We start from the raw sequence: 10842 nt of genomic DNA, 5'->3' as shown, positions 1-10842 counted from the left end.
ATCTTAATCAATTAGTTAAAAAATTGATTTGATTACTTTGGCATTTGTCAATTCAGTTAACCCATCCTCTACTTATTGAGACATCAGAGAACCTACTTTCCTTGCATCTACCTCTCAGCTCTTTATCAGTAGTATGAACAGAACAGAATATTCAGTGGATATTTTGGGCTTCTGCAGACTTTGGTTTCATAAAAATTTGGAGACCATATTTCAAACAACATTTGGCATGGAGGACATTAGAATAAAAAATTGTATTACAATGCAAAAAAAAAGATCCTCACAATATAGCAATATAAGCAAATGAATCAATGTAATCTTAGGATGTGAATTGTTTTCAATGTTTTTTTTTTTTTTTTTTTTTTTTTAGTATTGTAGTTTTAAAATCATCCTTCAGTAAATGTTCGAATTATTTTTCTGAACTCTAGTGCGACATCTTTGGAAGTTTTTACATAATATTGTTATTCTAAGGGATTTGGTTTAAGAAATTAGGTAGAAAGGCTTGGTGAGTCAGATTCCTTCTCTCCTTTAGTCAAAGGGAAGAATCTTTTCCTTCATGTGATCTTTTATCAAATTTTAAAAATAATAAGTGTAATATTAATTGTTTGAAAGCAGGTATCAATTTCAGAAAATGATTTAGATGGGGCAGGTTTTTATTTTTACAATATCTAACAGATGCCTTCTGACTGTAAGATTTTTCTTTGACAATGTTTGATAAAAACTAGACCTACATCACAGGCTTGGTGTAAGAATTAAGAAGTATATATTCATAAAATATTGAAATTATTCTGTACATTGCAAAGACATAATTAACATTTAATGAATCTTGTTAATATTATTAAATACAGTGTGGCTAGAAGCACTAGTCTACCTTAACTTGTAGTTAATTCTTCTAAGTTCTGTTTTTTTTTTTTTTTTTTTTTCCTTTCTGTGTGCTGCCTCTTCCTCCCACAGCAATACCATGTTGGCTATTTTGCCCAATGGTGAAACAGAAAGAACTCTGTGATCATTAGCCTAAAAGACATTAGCAACTGAATTTTAAATCTCTGAAGACTCACTGTTGTTAAATTTTAAAAATGGATACATTTTACCTTTGGCTGGGGTTCCCAGACTCTCCTTTTGGGGTCTCTCCATTCTTCCTCTATTTATTGTTTTCAAAGTTGCCTACTACATGTGTTGAGATTCTACTCTTTCCTCCTGTTAAAAATATATAAATGGCCGGGCGCGGTGGCTCAAGCCTGTAATCCCAGCACTTTGGGAGGCTGAGACGGGCGGATCACGAGGTCAGGAGACCGAGACCATCCTGGCTAACACGGTGAAACCCCGTCTCTACTAAAAAATACAAAAAGCTAGCCGGGCGAGGTGGCGGGCGCCTGTACTCCCAGCTACTCCGGAGGCTGAGGCAGGAGAATGGCGGAAACCCGGGAGGCGGAGCTTGCAGTGAGCTGAGATCCGGCCACTGCACTCCAGCCCGGGCGACAGAGCGAGACTCCGTCTCAAAAAATAAAAAAAAATAAAAATAAATAAATTTGTTAGAGGATTACAAAATAGTATAAATGCACATGAAGTTTGAGGCCAGAAGATCTGAATTTATTTCTCCATTCTGTCATTGAACAAGTTGTCTGACTTTTTGCAATTTTTTTGAGTATCACCACTCTCTAATCTCTAAATTAGGGAAAATCACCTCATTAATTAGTTGAGAGGATTAAATAAGATATTATTAAGCCCCAGGTACTTAGTGGGAAGCTTAAAACAGTAGTTCCTTTCTCCTACTTCTCTTCATTGGCATTGAGACATAAATTAGTATCAGTCATTATGGAGGGCATCACTCTACAAATATTTTGTGACCTATGCATATGTATTGGAATTAGGTATCAGACATTACTGAAAAAGCATGAGAGAGAAATAATTTTAGTACCTCTTGGTACTACCGTGAACTATTTCTGCCAGCATATGGATAACTGTGTTTCCCACAGATAATCCTAATCCTGATCATGGTGGACACAGCTCACCTTATTTTCTTAAAATTTTCTCAGTTGTTATTGATAACATTGGTACTGTATTTCAGTTTCTTTATATAGCAACATTAAATATTTGCCTGTCACCAAAATGTGAAGTAAAAAGCAAAAAATTTCTATGAAAGGTTTATTTTGACTGTTTATTTTTTCCTGTGGTGCATCTATCAAAGAGCATTTATTTACTCATGGCAGGGGAGGGGTATCAGGGAATCAAATCTAATTTAATTTCTTAACTTTTAATTTTTCAAAGTTGGGATTGGAAGAGAGTCTGAGAAAAAACTCTCTTGGCTGCTTTAAAAGCTAAGGATTAGTAGCAATGTTCTGACCTGAAATTTAGGTCTTGTGATTTCTTTCCAAGAGATTTTTCACTGCATGAAAAACCTGTCTGCAATGGCCTTTTTTATTTAATTCAATCTTAATTGGTTATGAACCGTAAAAATCTAAGGGATTGTTAAAAGGCCTAAAAGTGCACAAAAGTATTTTTAAGAGTAATGTTAATAATCTGGAAGTGAAAAATGTACTTTGCTAGGTTACTGAATCTTTCTACCTACATTCTAGGTTCATTTTGCATTTCTTTTAAATTTTGAATGTTTCAAGGACGGAAAATTTCATCCCTAGAGCATATGCACTGTTTAGGGGACAGTTCAGCCATTTTCAAAAGCAGGCTAAGCTTTGTGTTCCGAGATGTATATTTTAGGAATTCTCCACGTGGCATAATTACGATCATGCCTTGATTGTCAGCAGAGGTAAGTTAGGCTTCATCTTCTAATGAGACCCCTTGGAAAAGAGTCGGCTGCTGAGGCACCAACACACGGTAGGTGAGGGAGGACCAGCTTTCTAAAACGGCCTTTCATAACCTGGAGGGAATCACTGAGCGCTATCAGGCCACCGCCAGACGGAGAAGCCAATGCCCAGAGGCTTTTTCTTTCGCAAGAGATGGAAATGGCCGGCTTGTGGAGATAGGTAGGGAAAAGGGTTCTTCGGGTCACCCATTTTTTCTAGTCCCATTACTGACTCTTAGAGAATATTCAGATGGTGCTAGGTAGCACCATGCCTATTATTATCCTCACTGAGGCAAAAGTCAGGGGCGGGTAACTGGGGTCCATTCTTTCGCTTGAGTGGGTTGGAGAAAGACGGGATGGCTGGAGGAATTTGTTTTGTTTTGCTTTGGAGCGGGCTTCCTCAGTTGCACCCCGCATCGGGCGGGCACAGCCCTGGGCTCTGGGAAGACGCCGCTGGGCAGCCGCAGTGGCCGCTGCATCAGTGGGTTTTGGGGCGGGGAGGTGCCGAGCTCAGCCTGCTCTCCTGGCTACCCCTCCGCGCCCCGCCACCGCCCACAGCTTACCCTTCTCCTCTGCAGCCTGTAGGCGCCCGCAACACGGGCGGGCCGGGCACGTGGGCGCCTCCGTCACACCCTCACACATACACACACACGCGCGCGCGCGCACAGACATACGCATGCACACGCGCACCCGCACCCGCGAGCCTGTATCCCGTGCTGTTTCCCTGACAGACACACAGGCGCTCACGAGTCTCTCCTTGCCAGCCTGCAGGGCAGCAACCCCCAAAACCCAGCTCCTGGTCCCATCCTAGGCAAGAAGCTGCTTCTCTGAAAACAGCTTCTCTTCGGCCTCCGTCACAGCCACCTGGACCCTACCCTTTCGCGACTGCTGCTGCTCCTGCCGGGACGTGGAAGCAGCAAAAGGCGCTTGGTCAAGACACACTGACGGTAATGGCAAGCGCCTACGCTAAGGGCACAACTGGGGATGAGGTGGGGCTCGCCATTAGCCACCCAGGAGCCTGGGCACCAGCACAGGGAGCGAATTGGCAGACGGATGCCGGGAAGGACTCGCTGCGTCCTGGGGTGGGAGGAGGGAGGGCAGCTCAAAAGCCCTGGGAGGGAGAAGCTGGGCTGGGCGGGCAACCTTCTAACTCTGCACCTCTGCACAACCAGGGTGTGGGGCGACAGGCTGCACATGTAAGGGGAAGCACATGGGTTGAAACGTGCCGCCATCCTTCCTTCCCGTCGTGGAAATTACCCACAGCATCCCCAGAGACCTACTCGTTTCCAAGTCAAGTCGGGGTTGGTTGAAGGGTGGGGTCCAACATGGGGAAGTCCAAGAGGAAAGTTGGGAGGGTCGGGGAAGAGAGAGGCGCGAGGTGAATTGGAAGCTAAACCTCGTGCAGGTGGGCGATGGGGCGGGGAGAGCAGAGAGCTTTATTCCTCATTCGCTTCCGTTCGCTTTTGCAAAGGCAGAAGGCGACTACCGAGGACAGAGTGTTTTCACGTGACCACAGTTCCCTTTTGCTTGAGGTATCCTGTGATAAATGGCCCGAAAGGGGGTCTTTCGCCATGCGAAAGGCACGTGGCTGCTGGAGAAATCACGGCTCCTGTGTTTCTGCGCACCTGGAATTTGAGAGTGTGGCGGTGAGGGTGGTGCTGCTGGGATTGTAAGAAACCCAGATCGTTTCTACCTTTCTTTCACTAGGCTGTTCTGTGTGTGACTGGGAAGACGGTATTGAGTACAGGGAAAATCTTGCACTCTAACGTAGCGCACCAGCGTGATACATAAGAATGAATCAAGATGCCCGAGGCGTTCGGGGGCAGGCATGACCCATCCAGTGGCACAGGCTGCGGGAGCAGGAATTATTTTCCCTGAGCTGAGAAGCAGCATTTGATATACATTTGAGGAAAGCAAAGCCCCGAGGCTCGCGCTCTCCAGCGTCCCGCTCTCCCTTTCCATCCTCCCGCTTTCCCTTACCATCCTCCTCCCTAGCTGGGAAAGGCTGGAGTAAGACGGGGCGGGGTCCGGACTCCGGCGCAGTGACGTAAGCAGTGTTTGGGTGCTTATGCAAATGAGTCTGCGACCGTTTCTTCTGGTCTTGCCATTTTCCCCTCCAGATCTTAAAGGTAGACTCAATCTTAGTCTGCACTATTCTTGCGGTTCACTACTTAAGACGTATGGGAGAAATGAAGGATTTGCTTTATATGCTGCCTTTGGTCTCCTTATAGCCCATCCTGTAAAAGCTATTTTCTACCTGTCAATGCCTGATTGTTTTTCCGCGACACCAGCAACAAAGTGTTTGCTTTGAGGAATTATTCTCTGCAGACACAACCCTCATCAAGCCCCTCACCTACCCAGTCTCATTTCTGCAAGAACAGTGCTGAAATACAGACCTACTTATGTCTTAGGCACCTAGTATTGGGCTTGACTTATACGTTCTTAATAAATGCTTAATGATGGACTAAATTTTTTTTGAACAGTGTCAGGTTTTGAAGGGAAGGCAAGGGTTAAAGACACACACACACACACACATACACACACACACACACACACACACAGAAAGAAGGCGGCTCAACAGCAAATTCAGGCTTTCTGTCCAGCATAAAACCTACAGAAGTGGGGGACCCGGCTAATGCCAGAGCCCGCTGCCACTTACAGGCTGGGTCAATGTAAAGGTATGGGCAGAAGGGATTTGAGCAGTATGCCTTGGTGCCCGGCGGGATGTTAATAAGATGCTTCCATGAAGAGGCAGTTCTGGCCCTTGTTCCGGCGGAATGTCGTTCTGGTGTTCAGGGTGTTCTTTGGACCTTTGTCCAACAAGATATGATAGGGATGTCTCTTTAGTTGGGCCTTTGTCCCCCTTGTGGACAGTTGGTTAGACGGGATGTTTCTCACAGCTCGAACCCCTGTGAAATGTTTTGCTTTGACCAAGGTCTGCAAAACAGCAGGGAGCTTACAACATGGTGCAATTTGGACTAATAAACAGTATGTATTTTTTTCTTTCATATTAAATTCAAGATATTCGACCATGAAAATCCCGTGATTTTCAGTCTTTTTTTTTTTTTTTTTTTTTTTTTTTAGGATGACAGGAATTAATAGGATTTTAAAGAAAGATAATACTTTACTGTTGATAAGCTTTTCTTTTTTCTGATTGCGCGTTATATACTTGATTGAAAAATTATTTTATAATTCTAATATAGTTAACTCAAGATATAATATTTTAATGGAATAAAGAAAGCCATTTTTATATGTTTCTAGGAGATAAGTACTCTATCACTCAATAAATATGAAATAATACGGAATCTTAAAACTGGATAACAGTCATGAGAGATGCCAATAATCAGATGAGATGCCTTCCTTATCACCTACTGAAACATTTAAAATAAGTCAACTAGTTACTAAAATCTAAAGTCCATATTCATAGTTATTACCTTACCCAGTGATCATAGTTGAAGTTGTAAATATGCTTCTCCTGTCATAAAATAAAATGTGTATGTGAATAGGTAAGATATTTGCGTTCTTTTTAACTCTGGGATTATATCATCTAGGCAATTCGATCATTGACTTAGAATGGCAGACCCAAAAGAGACTGTGGTGGCTATCAAAAGCTCCTAAAAACGTTTCTTTCATTTCTCAATGGACCTCTCACCTTGTGGAAGAGTATGTTAATTCTTTATTACTACATATATATGCATGATAGGATATATTAGTATATTCCTATGCAGCTCTGCAGAGTAGATTTTGAAATGGTTTCTCAGCAGATGATATTAATAAAAATCCACAGGCATAGTTAGATGCATGAACAACATTCAAGGTTACACAGCAGGAATCATTAGATTTATTTCCCCCTTACTTATAACACTAGTCTTCTGGCAGTCTTTACTAAATAATTTTTTTTTTTTTTTTTTTTTTTTTTTTGAGACGGAGTCTGGGTCTGTTGCCTGGGCTGGAGTGCAGTGGCCGGATCTCAGCTCACTGCAAGTTCCGCCTCCCGGGTTCACGCCATGCTCCTGCCTCAGCCTCCCGTGTAGCTGGGACTACAGGCGTCTGCCACCTCGCTCGGCTAGTTTTTTGTATTTTTTTAGTAGAGACGGGGTTTCACCATCTTAGCCAGGATAGTCTCGATCTCCTGACCTCGTGCTCCGCCCGTCTCGGCCTCCCAAAGTGCTGGGATTACAGGCTTGAGCCACCGCCCCCGGCCCTAAATAATTTTTGATATATTTATCTGCTTAAATATTAACTTTGACCGGTAATTATCATCTCTTTTTCTGTGAACAACAAGCCCTAAAAATAAACTGGGTTATAGGGCAATTTTAAATGCATAGTATCACTTGACACAGGGCAGAGTTGTAAGTTGTGTTCAGCCTTGAAGGTCACTTTATTTCCTCGTGATTAATGTGCTAAGGTATCTTTTCACGTAAGATCAATTGATTTTTATTTTTAAATATAATGCATACTTTGGGAACTTCTTTACCTATCAGATTGGCAAAGATCAAAGAGATTATTTGTTATACAGAAGAGGGCAGAAGAAAGCGGGTACTGTCATGCATTGCTGGTGATAGTGCAAATGGACACAATTTTTATAAAGGGCTATTTGGTAATATTTATGAAAACTATAAGAGCTCATACCTTTTGATCAAGCTATTCCAGTTCTAGAAGTTTATTCTATAGATATGGAGATGCAAGATATACAAAGTAATTTGTTGGAACATTGTAGTAGCAAATTATCAGCAGTGATCTAAATATATGGCATACCTATACCAAGCAATATCATACAGAAGTTTTTCTAAATGAAGCTATTACATTGAGATCAAAAGTTTCAAAGAGTTTATTTGAGTGAAAAACTAAGAGGTAGAATTATGCACATCGTAATTGTGTAAAAAGAAGCAGATTGGGGGCTGGTGGGGAGAAAACATATATTAGCTTGAATATACAGAGAATGTTTAAGTGTGTATACACACACACACACACATATATGCTAGTATATACAGAAAATATTTATTGAAGATTTTGATTACTTATTGGGAGGTACAGATGGTACAGTATATTCTAGGGAGAAAGGGTAGGAAGATACATATATTTCTTTACTCTGTGCCCTTTAATACCATATTATAGTATTCTGTATTCAAAATATAAATACATAAAATATTTTAAAGTGAAGACAGAGGCAAATGAACACCTTTGGTAGAGTTTTATTCATTCATCACATGTCATGGAATTAGTAAGGTACAAAAGTCAATGAGTATTTTGACTACTCCCTGATTTTTGTTGTTGTTTCTGAATTTACAAGAAAGTTTCCTCTTTCCAGAGTTTCAGTAATAAAATTATATTGTAGAAGCATATTTAGTACTTGATTCAATAAAGTTAGCCAATTATACTAGCAAAAAAAAAAAAGGCATAATTTTAGGGTATTAAAAAAAGTCTTAATTTTGAGATGGGAGTTGAGTCCCATGTAGTTGGTAAGAAATAACACAGAGTTCTTGTAAGTGCTTGACAATATAACATTGTGTAATAACATTTACACAATACATATAACATTTTGCAAATATAACATTTTGTAATAACTATATGAAAGTTTCCTAATCAGAATATTGATATTGATACAGTCAAGTTACAAAAGAGTTCCATCACATAAGGATTCCCTGTGTTGGCCTTTTATAACCACAACCACTTCACTCCAGTCCCCAGGCTCTCCTTAACTCCTGGCAACCTCTAATCTGTTCTCCATATTTAATTTTTGGTCATTACAAGAATATTATAAAAATGTAATCATACAGTATTCAATGTATTTGAATTGATGTTTCACTCAGCATAATTTTCTGTAGGTTCATCTAAGTTATGTATATCAGTAGATTTTTCTGAGTAGTACTTAATAGTATGGATGTGCCAGAATTTATAATTATTTACCCATTGAATGACATCTGGATTATTTCTAGTTTAGGGTTATTGTAAATAAAACTGCTATGGACAGTCCTGCATAGGCTTTTCTGGAGCATAAATTTTCATTTATCTAGGATAAATGAGAACACTTGCTCAGTTACATGGTAGCTGTGCATTTAGTTTTTAAATAAACAGTCAAACTGTTTTCCAGAGTGTTTGTACAATTTTACATTCTCACCAGTAATGAATAAATGATCCATTTTCTCTGCATCCTTGCCAGAATTTGGTTGTCACTATATTTTGGCCATTCTGATAGGTATATAGCAACATCTCATTGTATTTTAAATTTGCATTTACCTAATGGCTAATAATATCGAGCCTCATTTCATGTGCTTATTTGTCATTCATATATTATATTCAATGAAATGTCTGTACCTATTTTCTTATTTTATTTATAATGGTGGGTTTTTTTGTTTTTGTTTTTTTTTCCTCCCAAGACGGAGTCTGGCTCTGTCGCCCAGGCTGGAGTGCGGTGGCGTGATCTCGGCTCACTGCAAGCCCTGCCTCCTGGGTTCACACCATGCTCCTGCCTCAGCCTCCCGAGTAGCTGGGACTACAGGCGCCCGCCACCACGCCCAGCTAATTTTTGTATTTTTAGTAGAGACAGGGTTTCACCTTGTTACCCAGGATGGTCTCGATCTCCTGACCTCGTGATCCGCCCGGTCTCCCAAAGTGCTGGGATTACAGGCGTGAGCGACCGCGGCTGGCAACGTGGCAACGGTCGAGTTCCCCCCCTACCCCCAGACCAAGTCTCGCTCTTGTGCCCCAGACTGGAGTGCAATGACACAATCTTGGCTCACTGCAGCCTCCGCCTCACTAGTTCAAGAGATTTCCCTGCCTCTGCCTCCCTAGTATAATAGCTGGGATTACCGGCGACTGCCACCACAGCCGCTAATTTTTGCGTTTTTCCTAGAGACGGGGTTTCACCATGTTGGCCAGGCTGGTCTCGAACTACTGACTCAGGTGATCCGCCCGCCTTGGCTTCCCAGAGTGCTGGGATTACAGGCGTGAGCCATCGCGCCCGGCAACGGTAGGGTTTTAAGAGTTCTTTATATATCCTAAACACCAGTCCTTTGTGACCTTCAAATATATTCTCCCATTTTTAAGCTTTTTTTTTTTTTTTTTTTTAATCCTCTTAATAGGCTCTTTCACAGAGCAAAAGTTTCAAATTTCGAGGCCCAGTTTACAGTTTTCCTGTTGCTGAATCCTGCTTTTGTCATGTCTAAGGGTTCTTTGGTTAACCCTAGATCTCAAAGATTTAATCTGATGATTTGTTTCTTAAAGTTTTATATTTTCCACCTAAGTTTGTGATTCATTTTGAATTAATTTTTGTATAAGGTGTGAGGTTTAGGTTCAGGGTTATACTTTTGCCTAGGGTTGTCCAACTATTTCCAGAACGATTCGTGGAAAGAGCTATTTTTTTCTCCATTGAAATTGCTTTGGTACCTTTATCAAAAATTAGTTGGGCATATTGTGTGCACTTCTTTCTGGGTAGCCTCTTCTATTACATTCATTTTTGGCTCTCCTTTCACCAACCTCACATAGACTTCATTACTGTGACTACATAATAAGTCACAAAATTAGAAAGAATCATTCCTCCCACTTCATTCTTCTGTTTAAAATTGTTGTAGCTCCTCTAATTTTTTGCCTGTTCATATAAATTTTGAAATAATCTTCTTTGTAGAAAAATGTCACTGATATTTTGATAGGAATTCATTTAACCATATATCAATTTAGGGAAATCTGACATCTTTCCTAGGTTGAGTTTTCTAATCCATGAACATGGCATGTCTTCCCATACATTTAGATCTTCTTTCATTTACTTTATCAGCACTTTCTAGTTTTCAGCAAAAAATGTACCATCCAGGTTTTGTTACATTTTTGTGTAATTATGTCAGTTTAATGATTATAAATGCTATTGCATTTTTAATTTGTGTCCACTTGTTTATTGCTAACATATGGAACTATAAATGATTTGTGTATGTTTACCTTGTATTCTGTGATTTTTTTGGATTATTATTCTAGAAGGTATTTTTGTAGATGCATTAGAATTTATAATATAGACAATCAGAATGTCTGCAAAAAAATTGAATACTGTATTA

At 40.5% G+C, this 10842-nt stretch overlaps 1 protein-coding gene across 2 annotated transcripts in view; it reads left to right on the top strand.

The window, feature by feature from the left end:
* Window positions 1–2645: 2645 nt before the first annotated feature.
* SLC6A15 (solute carrier family 6 member 15) overlaps window positions 2646–10842 on the top strand; it is a 54242-nt gene continuing 46045 nt past the window's right edge. Inside the window, exons 1-2 of one of the 2 annotated variants that reach the window (XM_023203604.2) lie at window positions 2646–2761; window positions 3562–3744. The gene's annotated coding sequence lies outside the window, so the exon portion shown is untranslated. Of the gene's footprint in view, window positions 2762–3445; window positions 3745–10842 lie in introns of those variants that run through there. The other variant, XM_023203687.2, reaches the window with a different exon arrangement.

Source organism: Piliocolobus tephrosceles, chromosome 10 (assembly GCF_002776525.5).
Source record: "Piliocolobus tephrosceles isolate RC106 chromosome 10, ASM277652v3, whole genome shotgun sequence".
NCBI classification, from domain to species: Eukaryota; Metazoa; Chordata; class Mammalia; order Primates; family Cercopithecidae; genus Piliocolobus; species Piliocolobus tephrosceles.
This window is presented reverse-complemented; position numbering and strand designations above follow the sequence as displayed.